The following is a 17,413-nucleotide window of genomic DNA, read 5'->3' as shown; positions in this document are numbered from 1 at the left end:
AAGAAGTGCCTACTTCAGATACGGTTCTATTTTGGTTCCTATGTTGACTTTTTATTTTGCATGTTTCCCATTGCATGTGTTTAATATCTGCCTTGCCTGGCATCCAGATGCTGCAAGCCTTCCAAAGCTGCAGCTGTTTTTTGCTTTTTGACCTCTGGCAGAATCTGGCTTTGTGAAGCGCCACCCAGCTGGCAGACCAGGGGCAAAAACACGCAACGGAGAAGCCGGGGTGCCGGCAAACCGCCCTGAGTGGGCAACGGAGGTGGCAACAGCATCTGGCTTCAAACGGAGATGGGTGGCGAGGAAAGAGCCGGCCACATGCCACATGCCAGCCCCCGGGCACCTATGGACCTTTCCAGATGCCCCCTCTATGCCAGCTGGAGAGCAATGAGAAGCAGGCACAGAAATCCTACCCGCCCGCCTGCCTTTCTATATGGAGTCAGATGCTTTGGGGAGATCTAGGTGGTGGTATTCAGTCCTGGCAATGTAGGGTTTGGGGTATTCCCTAGATATTGCCAGGGCTGACTGGCATCAGGGTTTTGGGTCTTCCCTAGTGATTCTGGGGAACTCTGAGGAAGGGCACCAGTGCCACCTTGTGCCCCACTGAGGTCTTTTCAGAGGAAGAAACTGGCAAAGTATTCCTTGCCTAAGAAAACTTTACAAAATTCATGGGGTCATCAAATGTCAACATGCAATTTGAAGGCATCCTATCTGATCTTGGAAGTTAAGCACGGTCAGCCCTGGACAGCCCTTGGATGGGAGACTATCACTCCAGGTGCCTTAGGTGATATTTCAGAGGAAGGAACTGGCCAAACCACCTCTGAGGATTCCCTGCCTAAGAAAACCCTATGAAACCCATGAGGCCATCATAAGGCTAATTTGATGCACAGAAACTTGCACATATAAGCTAAGCAGGGCCAGCCCTGGATATTCCTTGGATGGGAGACCACCAAGAAATCCCAGGTGCTTTGATATGAGAGGAAGGAACTGTCAAAACTGGATTTGAGGAGTCTTTACCTACAAAATTCATGGGTCACTGCAACAGAATAGGGGATCTGAAGGCGCATATATATATATATCTTCCACACATAAACACCCAGAAACAAAGGACCAGGCAGGGCTGGTCTGGAGTATTTTCCATTTTGGGGGGCACCGATCTCAAGCGCGCCAGAGACGGATGCAGCTGCCTACGTGTCGCGCCGGAGAAATGCACAAACCCACTGCGCCTAAACAGTTTCTATAGAGACGGGATGCAAGCCGACGGGAGATATTTACCGAGGCGGAGGCCTGAGTAATTGATTGGCAATTATCGTCCAGCAATCGCGCTGTTATGGAGACAAATGGCGGACTGGAGGCCGGCGCGGAAAAAATAGGCGTGGGCGAGGCGAGAAGGGGACCAGTCCTTCCCTCCGTCCAGAGATGGCTCTGGAGCCACCATTTCTGCAAAATGCACCCCTAAATCTCCCTCGTTCCAACATTTCACAGCTAAAAATTGGGATGCATGCTTTAATGCCAGCTGCGGTTTGCTTTTGCCTGAGACAACGGGACTATCTTCCCTCCTCTCTTCTCCAGAGTTAATGCAATGCAAGCGACTTGTCTATCCATCCATCCCTCTATCCATGGAGATATAGCCATTTGAGTCCCAATTTTGGAAAAAGAGCAATATCTGCCTGTCTGTCTGTCTATCTATCTATCTATCTATCTATCTATCTATCTATCTATCTATCTATCTAAAATTAATAGCAAAGCAACTTGCAGATGGCACAGAAGTCCTGGAAACCAGAGATGAGAATCAAGCAACCTTTGCAGCATTGCAACCCGCCGGCTCCATCCTTTTCCTTTCAAGTATCCTTATTATATTATTATTTTCATATTCTTATATTGTGCCTTTCTTCCGATACAGAGACTCCTATATAAAGGCTTTTATATATTCTGCTTTCTACATTATGTTTCCATCCATTCAGTTCTCAGCTTCACACGTCAGTCCTATTCCTTCTTCCCCTTTGAAACCCCATCCTTCCATCCCTCTTTTCCTTCTCAAAAGGGAAGAGTCTGCCTCATCTGCATATGCAATAGATGCAAATGAGCCAAGGCAGGAGTGCCTGCTTTGTGTGTTTTCCTTGCACTCAGGTTGCAAAATGACAGCTCAGGTTGGCACCAGGTGCTTCTGCCTCCATTTTGGTTTCTTTTCCCTCTCAATTCGTCTGAGACGCTTCTTTCCTTTGCATGCACTACTGAATAGTCCCTAATTTCTTCCCACAAGTATTGACTCCGGAGACAAGCTCCCAAAGCAATTGTGTGACCAGAAAGAAAGGCACTCTGCACGCACTCAGGAACCCTTTTGCTACAGGCACCAAGCACATTAGGAACAGTTCCAAGAAGAGCAAGTGTTCAGACTCTTATTGCATTGAGTCCAAAAAGAACTCTCCCAAGCTTTGGCGTCACAAAGGATCCCTTTCACAGACCCTACAATTGACCCTATGATATCCATGGGGTCGCCATAAACTGACAAGCGACTTGAAGACCCCCACATATATGCAAACATGAAACCAAAATGTACCAAGCACCGTCTGAAGCTAAGCAAGGGAGCCTAGGATAGGAGTTGGATGAGAGACGGCTGAGGAATCCCAGGTCCTTGCAAGCTCCAGTTTGGAGGAAAGATCTAGCACAAAAAGCATGATCTGAGGAGTCCTTGCAAAAGGAAACCTAATGAAATTCATGGGGACACTATAAGACCCTGCTAGAAGGGGATCATAGAGTCACGATGGGGATTCGCATCTCTAGGCATCTGTTGGTCCTCCAATGTGATTCTATGGTCAACCTCTGAGTAACGTTGGCCATAGAGTCGCGCTGGAGAACCTAGAGGTTCCTAGAGAGAACACTTCTCTAGGCATCTGTAGGTCCTCCAATACTATTCTATGGTCAACTTCTGACTGATGTTGGCCATAGAGTTGCGCTGAAGGACCTAGACATTCATAGAGAAAACACTGGTCCTCCAAAACATTGGTCCTTCAATGTGATTCTATGGTCAACTTCCAGTTGATGTTGACCATAGACTTGCGCTGAAGGACCTAGACATTCCTCATGTGCTTTGTTCATTTGCAATTACCCCATTTTCACGGGGAACATGTGCCCCTAACCCCAATGAATTTGGAGGATCAACTGCATTGTCAACAAGTCAAAACCTGGTTCCTGCACACAAAGAGGCTGCATATTTTGCATGGGACAGAATGCCCTCCTTTTATTTTCATGCACAGAATATAATACGGTCAGCACCTTGGTCTCAAACCCTGGAAGCGGACTCTCTGCCCCACTGACATAGGTCAGAAACGTCAGTGCGCAATGTGGAAGAAAATGGGGTGCAATTACTTTAGGATGGAGGGGCAAACACATCCCCCTCCAAGAAAAGTCCACTTTAAGGGTCTGTGGCTGGAAGGAGCATCCAAGAACATGGATGCTTCTTTTAAAGATTATCTCAAAGGTGTACATGGATGCCTCCCACAGTATAATGGCAGCAGAGATGAAAAGCCGCACCGTGGGTTTGCATTATGTGAGCCCACGGATGCGGATGCGCAGCTCCCTCCAGGGAGCGCCGGAAAAAGGAACTTCCCTGGAGAGGGAGAGAACTGACGGCGCACGCCCCACTGCGCCTGAAAAGAAGAAACGGCAACCGCTTTGCAAAAGCAACACCATTAACAGCCTGGAGGCGAAGGGTTGCGATGGATGGCAGCGACCTACTTCTTCAGATCTCACAACCTTCCGTTGCAACTCCCATCGTCCCCCAGAGCACAAAGTTAGTGGAATCGGCGCACGTTTCGTCACATTCACCCACCGTTTTAAGGCAAACGATGGGCGTTTTAGAGCCAGGATGGCGCACTGGTTGGAGTACTAGACTGATGCTCCTCTGGGAGATCAGGGTTCGAATCTACACTTTAGCTAACCCTAAGCCCCCCAAAGTCCCAACGTCTCAAATCTAAGCCTTGCTTCCAAAGGCCGTGCTTTGGAGGAAGGGGGACATTGGCACCCATCTCGCCCGATCAGTGTCATCATTTGCTCGCGAAAAAGCATTTGCTTCCGGGCAAACGTTGCCCAGTAACAAGGCTAAAGTCCGTCCCTTGCGCAGAAGCTAAAGCGTCATCCCACTTTGGGAGAAGCAAAGGAGAGCCAGGCCCACAGTTGCATCTACACTGGAGAAATAATGTGGTTTGACGCCACTATAAGTGCTGCGGCTCCATCCTATGGATTCCCTGGGATTGGCGGTTTTGCAAGGCGCAGTTAAAGCAGTGTCAAACTGTATTATTTCTACAGTGTAGATGTACCTTGAGAGCTGTCATCAGTACAACCTTAAAGCAACAATTCCTCTATTGCATATTTTGGCATGCAGAGGGGCAGCTCAATACAGTAATGTATGTATATCTACATACACACACACATGCGCGCATATATATATGGACAGGTTGCTTACCTGTAATGATATTTCTTCTTCGTGGTCATCTGCGAACACACACAAATTGGTTATTTTGCGCCTGTGCAGTAGACTCCGAAGTTTATTGCACAGGCGCAGAATAACCCATTTGTGTGATTCGCAGAGACCACAAAGAAGAAACACACACACACACACAAGGATGATAATATTGCAACGGTCCTGCAAAGCATCCCAAATGGATCCCCCTCCAAAATCCGCCAAAGTGCTGATGGGTTCGGAAGTCAAACAAATGACCCTCCGACTCCCAGCAGGAAGATTGACAGGAGTGATTGACAGGCGGACATGCTCAGCTTAGCACCGCTGCACAAGAACGTTGTGCACCATTAGGCACATCTCTCTCACCTTCTCTCTCTCTCTCCAGATATTCTGGAGATCATCCCTCCAAGTTCACCGAGAGCCAAAGTTCACCGTCGGAGCAGCCGCCCGGCACGGATAAAGCTGCGGTGTGGCATTATTAATCGGAAGGAGTCTTGGGCAGAAGGGTAGCATTAATCTATGGAAATCTATGGTTGGCATGGAGAGGCAAAATTGGGCTGGATGCGCCACTTGAATGAGCCATTTCTATGGCCAGTGGAACCTCCTCCCACCACAAATTCATGCTTTAAATGCTTTAGATGAGCCACCATTGTGTAGTGCTTTGGATTTAGGGTTAGGACTCTAGAGACCAGGGTTTGAATCTCCGCTTAGCAATGAAAACCGACTTGGTGACTTTGGGCAACTCACTCTCTCTCAGCCTCAGAGGATCACCATCATCATCATCATCATCATCATCATATTTACATTTATTTAAAAGGATGGCAATGGCAAACCCTCTCTGAGCAAACCTTGCCAAAAAAAGAACCCTGGGACACATTTGCCTTAGGGTCGCCGTAAGTCAGAGACGACTTGACGACACACAACAACTACAACAACAACAAAGTGTTTCAAATTACTGCTCTTTTTAATAGGCTACTTAATAGTATTTTTTCCTTGTATAGTTAGCCCTTGGTATCCACTGTGGTTTGCAAACACTATTAGACCCCAAACCCTACTTTGGCCACCAAGGGACCGAGGTGGGCAACCCTGAACCCAAAACACCGAATCCTTTACATGAAACGACAAAATTAAACAAACCGGCGGTGACTCACGTTGGCATCCATTATTGATGCTCGCCGTGAATAATTCAGCGGAAAGCAAACCCCGGGCCCCCGGCGCATTTGCTGATGTTTCCACTCCGCGGCACAAAGGCCGCCAGCCAAAGGCCATCGCCCCCCTTAAAACCCACCCCAAAGCCCCCAGTGGGGCTCAAAGCAAAGGGAGACCCTTCCTCCATTGATATTCATGCCAACATAAAGAGGATGGAGGAAGGAATGCTGGCACAAGGCTACTCCGAGCAAAAGGGCAGCCGGAGCCGCTGCGCCAGCGATGCCAACCCTTCATGCTGCGGCAACTGCGCCGAACCCAATTGCCCATGGTGTGAATGACGAGTGACACCATCCAAGGCTGGCGCCCAAAATTATACCCGCTGAGCTAATCCGAACAAGCGGCGAAGCGGACGCCTCATGTCGCACAGCTGTGTCTGTTTGGTTTGGAAAAGCAACTGGGGATGGCTCAAATCCAAGCAAAATGGCATCGAAGCGTCAAAGCGTTCGGATTCAACAAAATGCTTCATTGGGAAAGACTGAGGATTTTTGCCTTTCGCCCAACTGGAGACAGTGTCTCCTCTGAGAAATGTCCCCAGATTGCGTCTTGTGCAGAAGTTAAGTGCACCGGGCGACAAAGATGCGCCCCGTTGCAATCATGCCACACACCTGTACTACAAATCTCAGGCCTTGGAATTGTGGTCAAGCTTGACCTGCCACTGCAAGCAGAGACTGACAAAAGGCCAAGGAGGAGTGGTGTGTATGTGAGAGAGAGAGAGAGACTTCAGTCAACAACATCAACAGCATGATCTCCCACGCTAAACATGGCTTGGCTTGCTCGCTCGAGCTTGCATTGCACACCAACCATCCGCACAACGCTGTCCTGGGTTGTGTAGGTGGGCAAAATTAATTCATTCCTGGTTATGGAAGGCATGGAAAAGAGTCTCCCAGACCGTAACAAAACGACAACTCTGTGCCACACAACAAGGCTCCTTTCAGACCACGCAAAATACACAAGTTTGCCAAGATGGGGTCCTGAGTAGCGGCTATTGTTTTGTTTTTACGGAGGAAGGAGGCCCAGCTCAGTGGCAGAAATGCCAACCCTTTTTCTCCCCTCCATTCACACAACACACACAAACACACAACACACAACCAAAACCATCCAGAGCAGGAAGAAGGTAAAATCTGCCATAGCATGCCCTCCAACATGGAGGACAGAAAAACTTGGAGAGGATGCTGCAGTTTGCATTGGCTTGAACCAACTGGGAAGGACAAGCCTACAAGACAATCAGAGGTTGGAAAAGTTCCTTTTTTGGACTCCAACTCCCAGCATCCTGCCCTGAGACTGAGCCAACTGGGATGGACAAGCTTGCAAGTTTGCATGATGACTGGAGTTTGGAAAAGTTTTATTTTTGGACTCCGACTCCCAACATCCTCCTCTTGCCAGCCAGCAAAGTCAATGGCAATGGGAGTTGGAGTCCCAGTTCTGGGCTCAACCATTTCACTCCATCCAAAGAAATGAAGATTTTACTCACCGCAGGTTCCCAGGCTGTCCAGTCGTCTTATCTACCCTGCGGAGAAAGAATAAGAAAATGGTAATCAGACCATAAATAAAGAAGAGGATGGAGAGAACAAGGGAAAGAAGGAAAGGAGGAGTGGGGAGCTGATGGAAAGTGGACTCTGAACTTGGCCAGAGATGTGGGTTTTTCCAAAACAGTGACCTCTCCGCCTCCAGGCCCCGGCTTCCTTGCCTCCTGGCCTCCATGACCCTTCCTTCCTCCCCAAATACCCACAGCAGAGTCCAAAAACAAGGCCTTGTTTTGCCCTTCGCCTGCATGGCCCCAAACCTGTCCATCCAGCCCAGGAACCGGTCCCATGTTTGGGGTTAGCAAAGGGCCCAGGAAGGGAGAAATAGTCTGGGAGAGCTATTCAAAAAACAACAACACATGCACACCTTTGCAAACACGCACCTGAAATATCATCCCCTTCGCCTGGAGGTGGTACAGAAGGGGAATGCAGCTCCCATCATCCTCACCCAAAATGGCCTTATAGGGGTAATGGGAATGGTGACCCTACAGACCCCAAAGTATCTCTAAGTTTGAAGAGGGCCACTCTCCATGTGCAGTCCATCATGTTCTCCGTCTCCAGAGTCCCCTTAGGCCTTGAGGTGATGCAGATGAGGACTGCAGCTCCCATCATCCTCACCCAGAATGGCCCCAAAGCATCTCCTGGTTTGAAGAGGGCCACCCTTCAGCCCCAGACACCAATGTCTCCAGAAGCCCCTTAGCCTGGAAGGGGTGCAAGATGGGAACTGCGATGCCCATCGCCCTCACCCTGCATGGCTTGCAGACCCCAAAGTGTCTCCTAGTTTGAGGAGGGCCACTCTCCACTACCAAGCATCAGTGTCTCCAGTGTCCCTTTAGCCTGGTTTAGATGGGGACTGCAGCGCCCATCATCCTAATGATAGGGCTGCCGTAAATCGGAGGTACAGACATGTGCAGCAAGGCAGAAGAGAGATGGAGGGAGCTGCCATGGTGCCGCCTGGTGCCAGCCTCTTCCCTGCTAAATTGATTTATTCCAGCCAAGGCGGATGAGAGGAGGCCATAAAACCGAGAAGGAGCCATGCTTTCCCCGCATATGCGCCCGCTTTGGCCTCCCACGCACAGTTAGGAGGCATTGGATCGTGGCTCTGCTAATTAATGAGAAGCGGGCACAGCAGGGCGCCAAGGGAGGCCAGCTGGCATTGCAAAGCCAAGGTGGCACCAAGTGGGATGCACTCACCATCATCCACCAATTTTTAAAAGCAACTCAATTATCCGAAAAGTGTTGTGTGTCTTCAGGTTGCTTCTGATTCATGGCAACCCTAAGGCCATGATGGGCTTTTCCAGAGCCATATCCAACACTCAAGCCATCACTACGCCAAGGCACCTTTCCAAATCTAGGAAATGGCATCTTGATGGGTTGGAGAAGAGAAGACTTGCCATCTACCAGGCTGGCGGCTGGGAGATGCTGGGTGCCGCAACCCAAAGCAGAGGAACGCCTTGGAAATCTGGGCGCTGGCTAGCAAAATGGTTGCAAGTTTTGGAACAGGAGGAATTCCTTGGAGGTTGCAACCTCCTCCCGCAGAGAAAGAAATGCCAGCGAGGGGCAGGAAGGCCTCCCTGGGAGAACATGGGCGCCTTTGTCATTGCAATGGAGGGCCCTGGAAGAAGTGGGTGGCAGACGCAAAGGGCAGAGACGGCAGGCAGCCATGCCACCAGCGGTGGGCGAGGAGGCATTGCTAGGAGACCAAAGGGAAGCACTTGGGAAAAGGTCCTTGCAAGGGATGGACATCTATTCTATCTAATCTAACCTATCACATCTATTTTATCTATCCCTCTATCTGCTCTCTGTCATCTCTCTCTATCACATCTGTCAATCATCTATCTATCTTTCTATCTATCCTACACTCCTTCCATCATCTCTCTATCATCTCTCTATTCTATCTAATCTAATCACATCTAATCTATCTACTCTCTCTCCCTCTATCATATCTATCTATCTATCTATCTATCTATCTATCTATCTATCTATCTAAACAGTATCCATTCTATCTAATCTAATCAATCATGTCTATTTTATCTATCTATCTGCTCTATAATCATCTCTCTATCACATCCATCTATATATCTACTCTCCCTCTATCATATCTGCATCTATTCTATCACATCTGTTTTATCTGTCTATGTATCTGCTCTCTTATCATCTCTATCCATCCATCCATCCAAACTCTCTATCATCTATCATATCTATCTATCACATGTACCCATCTTTCTTTCTTTCTCTCTCTCTCTTTCTTTCTTTCCATCCATCCAATCTATTGAGAGCCAGCATGGTGCAGTGGTTTAAGCATTGGCCTATGACTCTGGGAACAGGGTTTGGTTCCCTCTTGGGCATGAAACCCACCGGGCAACAAGTCACACTCTCTCGGCCTCAGGGAAGGCAACGGCCAAACCTCCTCTTGCCCCAAATACCCTGCGATAGAGAGGCTTGCCTTAAGGTTGCCATAGGCCAGAAATGACTAGAAGGCACACAACAAAAAAAGGTTACACAGTGCCCAGGAGGAAGAGAGATGCAACTGGTTTAAGTCTGCACACACAAACCCCACCGCAACCCTTGCTTCGCTCTAACAAACCTCTCTCCCTGTTCATGACAATGGGTCAGAATTGGGAAAGCCAAGCTTTGCGGAGCTAGGAAGACACGTCCCAGGTTGCTGGGTGTCGCAGTCCAAACCACAGACCCTTCCCTGGCCTCTGGGCCAAAATGGGGATCCCCTGAGTGCCCCATAGTGTCCGACTCACCCTCCATAGGCCCCAAAGGTGAAGCTGCGTTTGCGGGAGCCCATCTTGCTCTGCAAAAGGCCTCCGGAGAGGAAAGCAATGCAATGCAAAGCAATGCAAAGCAAAGGAGCCCGGTGCCTCCCTGAAGCTGTTGCTTTGCTTTGCAAAGACCTGGAGGAAGCCCGGTGCCTCCCTGAAGCTGTTGCTTTGCTTTGCAAAGACCTGGAGGAAGGGAAGCCAAAGTAAGGAGGACCGTGGCTTCTCTCCGCCTGCTTCTCCCTCCTCCGTCTGCGGCCCAAACCTGCCTGGCACGCTCTGGTCTGGGCCAGCCCCACAAGCCCCCAAGGGCAGCCGGGTAACCTCCAGCAACCCTCCTCCAGCTCTGTTTGTTTGGCAGGAATGCAAGCAAGGAGGAGGCCAGGAAGGCAACCACAGCAGTATACACATACACACACACACACTCATGCACATACGTACATGGGCCTTGCTCAGGTCTGTCTGGACTGGGTTTGAGGTGTAGCAGCTGGACAAGGCAGGGGCCTCCTCTTTCTTGGGCACAGGGCAATGCCAGTCCTCCATTTGCCCCTGTCTTAGACAGATCCTCTGTGTGTGTGTCTCTGTGTGTGTCTTTGTGTGTGTAAGAGAGAGACAAAGAAGAGTTGTGTGGGTCGGAGACGGGGAAAACGCGTGCGTGTGTGAAAAGAGACGACACAAGAGGGGAGTGTGAGGGTTGGCAAGAGAAGAGTGTGTCTGTGAGAAAGGAGTGTGTGTTGTGTGTGAGAAAGACTATGAAAGTAGGGAGTGTGATACGTCAAGGAGAAAACTGTGTCTATATGTGTGTGAGAGAGAAAGAGACTGTGAAAGTGGGGAGTGTGATGGGTCAGAAAAACAAAAGAGTGTGTGGGAGAAAGGTGTGTGAGTGTGTCGCGTGTGTGAAAGAGACTATGAAAGTGGGGGGTGCGCGTGTGCAAGTGTGCACGCGTGCAAAGCAAGAGGGCATAGGAATGAGACAATGAAGAGGGTGTGTTCACATGAGAAACGGGAAGAGATGTGTGTGAATACGTGTGACATGTTTTTCCTCACATGCGTGAGACAGCGAGATGTGCATCTGTGCGCAGCCAGTGTGAAGAGAAGGATGTGTGGCCATAACTGAGGCTAAGAGGGTGTATGCGTGCATGTGTGAGTGTGTAAGGTGTCACAACTGTCTCTAAGTGGTGCTAGGGCTCCGTTCCCCAAACACAGCAGTTGCCGCACAGGAGCGAAACCCACAAGAGGATTACTACTTTGTGCATATATGTGTTTGCGTGTAAATGGAAGGAAGGAAGGAAGGAAGGAAGGAAGGAAGGAAGGAAGGAAGGATAGGGAAAATGGAGGAAATGGGGGGGGGAGATGGAAGAAACCCTGCTCAGGAACAAGATTGGAAAGAGACCCAGGTTCGAGTCCTCACTCATCACCATCATCATCATCATCATCACCACCACCACCATTATTATATGTATTGATATCTTGTCCTTTCCTCAATAACTGGCACTCTGTTACATTAAAACAGAATTAAATCATTACAATATTAAAACAGAGGGTCTATAAAAGGATAAAATACACTTTAGCAAAAGCTGCAGGGAAAGGACTGGGTCCTCCTTGGCTGCTTTGAGGCTGCTAAAAGGCTAGGAGCCTCTTGCAGGGAAAAATGTGGCAACCTCCCTTCGGCGAGAGCTGGAAAGCTGAGCTTTTCAGCTCAAAGGGTGTCTTGACGCCCTTCGTCTGGTTGGGCCAAATTGCTTATCCAAAAAGACACATGCATTTTATGATTGCCTTCCTTGCAAATATAACATAATGTCCAAAAGTGGCCCTGTTTAATGCATTCAATGCATTCCTTCCAATCTCACATTCTTCCTGGGTCAAAGTCATGAAGGCTTTTGCAAATTTTGGAAAATTCCCATTATAAATAAAAAGCAAAGTTGTGCACAGAGACACCGGTCAGAATTCTCACCCGGTTCCAGGGGTCAGAGGTCACCAGGCCCAGCTTTGGACACAGAGTGCCCCCTTCTGGACGGCAGCCGGACACTCCTCCAGGCCTGGAGTCCAGAAAGGGGAAAAGAGGAATGAAATTGAGCAGCACCTTGGACAGCAATGCTGGACTGCTAGCATTAACCAAAGGCCCTTTGCTTGCACAGAACTGCAACCATGCGCACCATGAAACCCAATGAGTGACCATGCGCAAGACGTCACACTCTCTCAGCATCCTCAGGGGAAGGCCATGGCAAACCTCCTCCGAACAAACCTTGCCAAGAAAAACCCAGGACAGGGTTGCCGTAAGTTGGACACGACGCACACCACAACAAGAAGGCAAATGCTATTGTAGCTTGCATTAACAGCAGCCTGCTTTCCAAGCCCTAGTCCTCCTCTGGGGTCCTGCGTTCAGTTCTGGGTGCCTCATTGTGCAAAGGATAGAAAGAAGATGGAGCAAGTTCAGAGTAAGGCAACAAGGATAACAACACAGATGAGGAACAAAACCTATAAGGAAAGGCTGAGGGATCTGATGGAGAGAAGATGGAGGGGTGGCATGATAGCAGTATCTTTCAGTATCTCAAGGGCTGCCCCAGAGAGGAGGATGCACAAAAGTTGGGCAACTAGGAATTGCCCCATGGAAAGTGGGCAACAGGGAATCTGCACTAGAACTGGGTAGGACCAGATCTGGAGGGTACCACAATAGGTACCACCAAACCCCTTGCAGTTAGCGCTGCCACAGACTGGCACAGCAGTTACTCCTCTGGAAACATGGCTAACCAGGATCCCTTATGGTCCTCCCTGCCCTAGAGAGATGGGTTTGAGTCCCACCGTATGAAGCAGGGAGTGTGAGCCATGCGGCTCATGTGCCAAGCATTGCTGCCTCCCTCTGTGCACAAACCTGCTGTTCCTTGGCACCCTTGCCCACTTTTTCCTGCAGAGGAACCAAGCAACGGTGCATGGCCACACTGTCACGGCAGGCAGCGGGTGGGAGGTGCGAAGAAGGAGGAGGAGGCCATGCGGGAAAAGCTGGCACACACCGGAAGCTGGGATTTGTGCCCTTAATGAACACGCCTGGCATGTGCAAGATTTAGAAAGGGGACACGGGACCCTAAACTCCAACAGGTTGGGCATCCACAGTGGTTGGGTGGCATCAGGGATGGCATGGGAGAAAACAGAAGGCATGCGCCTTCCTGGGCAAATTCACTGTGCATAAAGGCATCCTTGGAGGATGTCAAATCTTAAAGCATCCCTGGAAGATGTCAAATCCTGAAGCATCCCTGTAGGATCCTAAGGCACAGCGGGCGGCTAAAGTGCCGTTTCCAAAGGCCTGGAATGAAGCTAGCAATCTTGGCGCATACCCAGAAAATGAAAAATGGAGAAAGAAGCCGAGGAGGAGTTGGAGGAGGGAAAGGCATGCCCACAATTGTCCAGAGGGTTGGAAGGAGAAACGCAGCATTTTCATCTCCAGGGTGGAGGGCAAGAGGACGCAGAGAAGAAAAGGGACCCAGATTTGGAGGTTTAAGACCATGGCACAGAGCGTCATGTCGGTGGAGGGAGGCTGGCTGTGATGCCACATTGAGCTTTTTGCAGAAGACAACAATTGCAGCTGTTCTGTCCACTGTCTGATGCCATCAGCTCTGACGTATCGACCCCCCTTCTGTGCATTTCTCTTATGCACACGCTGGAGACATGAGTCACCAGAGATAATGCCAATTCCCAGGCCAAACAATGGCACTATATATAGGCCCTTGGTGCCTCCTCTTGCCTGGCACGAGCCCTCATGCAACCACCACATGCATGTGCCCATTGCTATGCCCCGCTTGCTGCTTGGACACAAGGCCCGGCCTTATCCAAAGCGTGCTCCAACCTCTATAGAAACTCACACCCCAAAGGGGATCGAGGTGAAATGGGATTATTCCTTCCTACTTGCTTAGGGGAGTGGGATAAAGATGCACAGCAAAGTGGAGGGTAAGCCCTGGCACCAAAATGGCAGGGGAGGGATAAAGGAAGCTCAGTAAACCCAGTTACCCCAAATCTCTTTGCAAGTTGTAGCAAGAAAGCAATGGCAAACTGTAGCAAGCTGCCACCTTCTCAGCTGAGTTGGAGATTGATGCATAGCCTTTTGCTCTTGACCAGAGCTGAGTCCAGCAAAACTGGAGAATTTGCACCCGTGTCTCCAGTTTGGAAATGACCCGAGAAAATGGAGCAACTGGAAATTGGCACCTTCATTTCCAGTCTGGAGATGCCCCATGAAAGCTGGGCAACTGGGATAATTTGTGCCCTTGAAACCACCCTGGAGATGACCCATGGCAACTGGGAATTTGCACCTTTGCCTGGAGATGACCCATGAAACCAGTCGACTGAGGATTTGCACCCTTGACTGAGGAGAAGCCACGAAAACTGGCCAGCTGAGAATTTGCACCTTGGTCTCTAGGTTGAAAAGTGGCAGCTCCATGCCAGGCCCAGAGACCTGGCCTCCCTCTCCCCCTGCCATCCTTGCCCTCCTTCTCTGCAGATGGCATCTTCTCCAGCCCAGCCCTTGCCAGGCATGCTTAAGTGCCGCCATCCTCGCTTTCTTCCTCCTCCACCACCACTTTTTCTGCACGTGGCGCTCTGCCAAGGCAGGGTTTTAAATCTGTTGAGGGAGTAGAAAAACACGCTCCCAGCCCCTTCTCCCTCCAACCTACTGCTGCTCTCCATTCCCTCCAGAGGATGGTAGGACCCCTTCTTCTTGGCTTCCTAGCCCATCACCCACAGCAGCAATGCCATCCCAAAGGTCATCTGGACCACCAAACCACAGCTATAAGCATCCCTGCCCCAGACTCCATTTGGAAATGTCATGGAAGCAGGGGTTGCCTTGCTCTACCCGTCGTGAAGGCACAAAGTTGGGATGGAAGCTCGGAACAGCTTTGCAAAGGAGAGTGATTGGGCAGCGAGAGAAAGTAGAGATCACTGCATCTACACTGTAGAAATAATGCACTTTGACACTACTTTTAACTGCCATGGCTCCACTGCACCGAGATCTCTTTGGCAGAGAAGGCTCAAGGCCTTGCAAAATCTACATGCCAGGAATCTATAGGACGGAGCCGCAGCACTCAAAGTGGCATTGAACCACCTTATTTCTCCCATGTGGATGCACAGATGCAAACTCTGGAATGGCAGCCAGGATAACCAGTTCTGTGCTAGAAACTGTTCTTCTTTTATGCCAGAGATCTCAAAGTGGAGCACCAGCAAAAATGGCCAACAGCTGGGCCAAGACAGGAGCCATCTGCGGAGAGCGTGAGCCAGCAAGAATCTCATGCCTTCTCTGCCACACAATCCCTGCTTTTCCCTGCTTCAAGGGCAGCCATCCGCCAGGAGCAGCATGGCACAGAAAATGCTATATATAAAGATAGGCGTGCAAGGCAGCTTTCTATGGGAAACTTGAGGTGGGTGAATGGCGACCCACTCCTCAAAATTGGCAGCCTGAGACTAGCCTTGATCCTTGATTCCCCCCCCCCCAATGGCAGGGCCAGCACCCCAAAAGGCCAGTGGGATACTCATGGTGTAGTAGTTTGGGACCCTGCGAGACCAGGGTTCGAAGCCATGGAAACCCACTGGGAGACCTTGGGCAAGAAGTCACACCCTCTCAGCCTTAGAGGAAGTCAATGCAAAACCCCTCTGGACCAACCTTGCCACGAAAACCCCACAATTTGTTCGCTTTAGGGTGGCCGTGGGTCAGAAATGGCTTGAAAACAGACGGTGATGACAACAACCGCCATTGATCCCTTATAGGACAATTCTGCTTGACATCATTCACAAAGGGGCAAGAAGTGACACTCTCTCAGCCTCTGGAGAAGGCAATGCAAGACCTCCTCTGAGCAAACTTGGCCACGAAAACCACAGTGTGTGCTTGGCATAGGTTGGGAATGACTTGAAAGCACAACAACAGCAACAACAACATTGATATAGTGGCCTCCTTTCTCCCCCCTCCCTGCCAAAAGACTGCAGTTTTTCTTCCTTCTCCATGCCTTCCTGGCAGCCCATTTGGGGCACTGAGGATGCCCACTGCATGCCTCCCAATTCCCGATGGAAGGCACCTGTGCCAGCCTTCTTCCATTTGCAAAGCCAAGGAAGCCTTAACAAAAACCAAACACACTGGACTCAGCACATGCCCAGGAGACCCATTCCTCTCCCTTGGACCATCTCAACCTTTATGGGAGGGGTTTGTTTGGACCCCAAACCCGGGAGGAGGGCTCTGCCAACCCGTGTCCTTTGCAGCCCCGGGTCAGGGCGCATTCCGACGTGACACGCGTCTCCTCTCCCCTCCCCAGGGGTTTTCTGACGCAGCACTAGAAATGGAGGGAGAGGGGACAGCGTTTGGACCCCTTGCAAAGGATAGGGGCAAGAAGGGCAGTTTGTAACCCTTGCAAGGGGATGGGGAGGGGCAATAGGACAGGGGATGGGGGGCCCTCACTGCAAGCCTTGCCAAGGCCAGGGGCAATTGGAGCTGGGCTGGGGGCAGTTTGCAAGCCTTGCAAAGGGTAGGGACCATTGCATCCTTTGCAAGGGATGGAGGGGCAGTTTGCAACCCCTGTCAGGGCTGGGGAGGGGGCCAAGGGTAGGGGCAGTTTGCAACCTTTGCAAGAGACGGGGGAGATTGCAACCTTGGCAAAGGGTGGGGGGCAGTCTGTAACCCTTGCAAAGGGCGGGAGGCAATTGCAACCTTTGCAAAGGGGTGGTGGGGGCAGTTTGCATCCCTTGCGAAAGGTAGGGGTAGTTGATGCCCCCCTCCCTTTGCCAGGGGACCCCAGCAGCCCCCCCCCCAAAGAAAGCCCCTTCCTTACCTTGGCTGGTGCTGCTTCTGCTTCTGGCCCCTTCGTCTCCCTCCCTCCCTCCGCACTGACTGAGGCGGGCGGGGCGAGCCAGGCGTCACGCGGAGCCCCTGCCTCTCTCTCCTCGCCCCCCCCCCGCCCCAAATCCCTTTCCCAGGCTCCCATTGGCTGCCTCTGGCCCCGCCCCCTCCCTTTCGCCCCCCACCCAACTGCATTTGCAGCAGCCCCAGGCACCTGGGCAAAGACTGGGACCCCTTGCAGGCAGGTTGTAGGGCACCCTCCTGGCTCCCTTGGAGAAGCCTGCACTGCAAATCCCATCCCTCCCGGGATGATGGCAGGCATCCCTGCTAGAATAATGGGACTGTCTGCAAAGGTCCCCTAACCCTCGCCTTCCAGGTGGCTCCCAGAATCCCCCACCATGCAGCCCAAATGGCTGAGGCTTGCTGGAAGTCCTCCATCACCTGCAGAACCAGAGGGTTGGGCATCACTGCAGCAACCCCTGTTTTGTGGATTTGGGGTGGTGTTGTGGGCTGTCTTAAGAGGGTTCAGCACACTCTCAGCCTCAAGGGAAGGCCATGGAAAAGCTCCTCTGAACCAACCTGGCTAAGAAAAGCCCATAAATTTGCCATACAATAGAAGTACACAACAACAACAGCAGCAGCA

The 17,413-nt window shown here is 50.7% G+C and overlaps 1 protein-coding gene across 1 annotated transcript in view; it reads right to left on the bottom strand.

The window, feature by feature from the left end:
* Nucleotides 1-16,820, bottom strand: part of LOC121937014 (RAP1 GTPase activating protein) — a 41,900-nt gene extending 25,080 nt beyond the window's left edge. Inside the window, exons 1-2 of the mRNA XM_042479807.1 lie at nucleotides 16,763-16,820; nucleotides 7,143-7,178 (exon numbers count right to left, since the gene is read on the bottom strand). The gene's annotated coding sequence lies outside the window, so the exon portion shown is untranslated. The remainder of the gene's footprint in view (nucleotides 1-7,142; nucleotides 7,179-16,762) is intronic.
* Nucleotides 16,821-17,413: the final 593 nt, after the last annotated feature.

The sequence above is a fragment of the Sceloporus undulatus genome, chromosome 7, assembly GCF_019175285.1.
Source record: "Sceloporus undulatus isolate JIND9_A2432 ecotype Alabama chromosome 7, SceUnd_v1.1, whole genome shotgun sequence".
Taxonomy (NCBI): Eukaryota; Metazoa; Chordata; class Lepidosauria; order Squamata; family Phrynosomatidae; genus Sceloporus; species Sceloporus undulatus.
The sequence above is the reverse complement of the archived record's forward strand: the minus strand, read 5'-3'. Positions and strand labels throughout refer to the sequence as shown.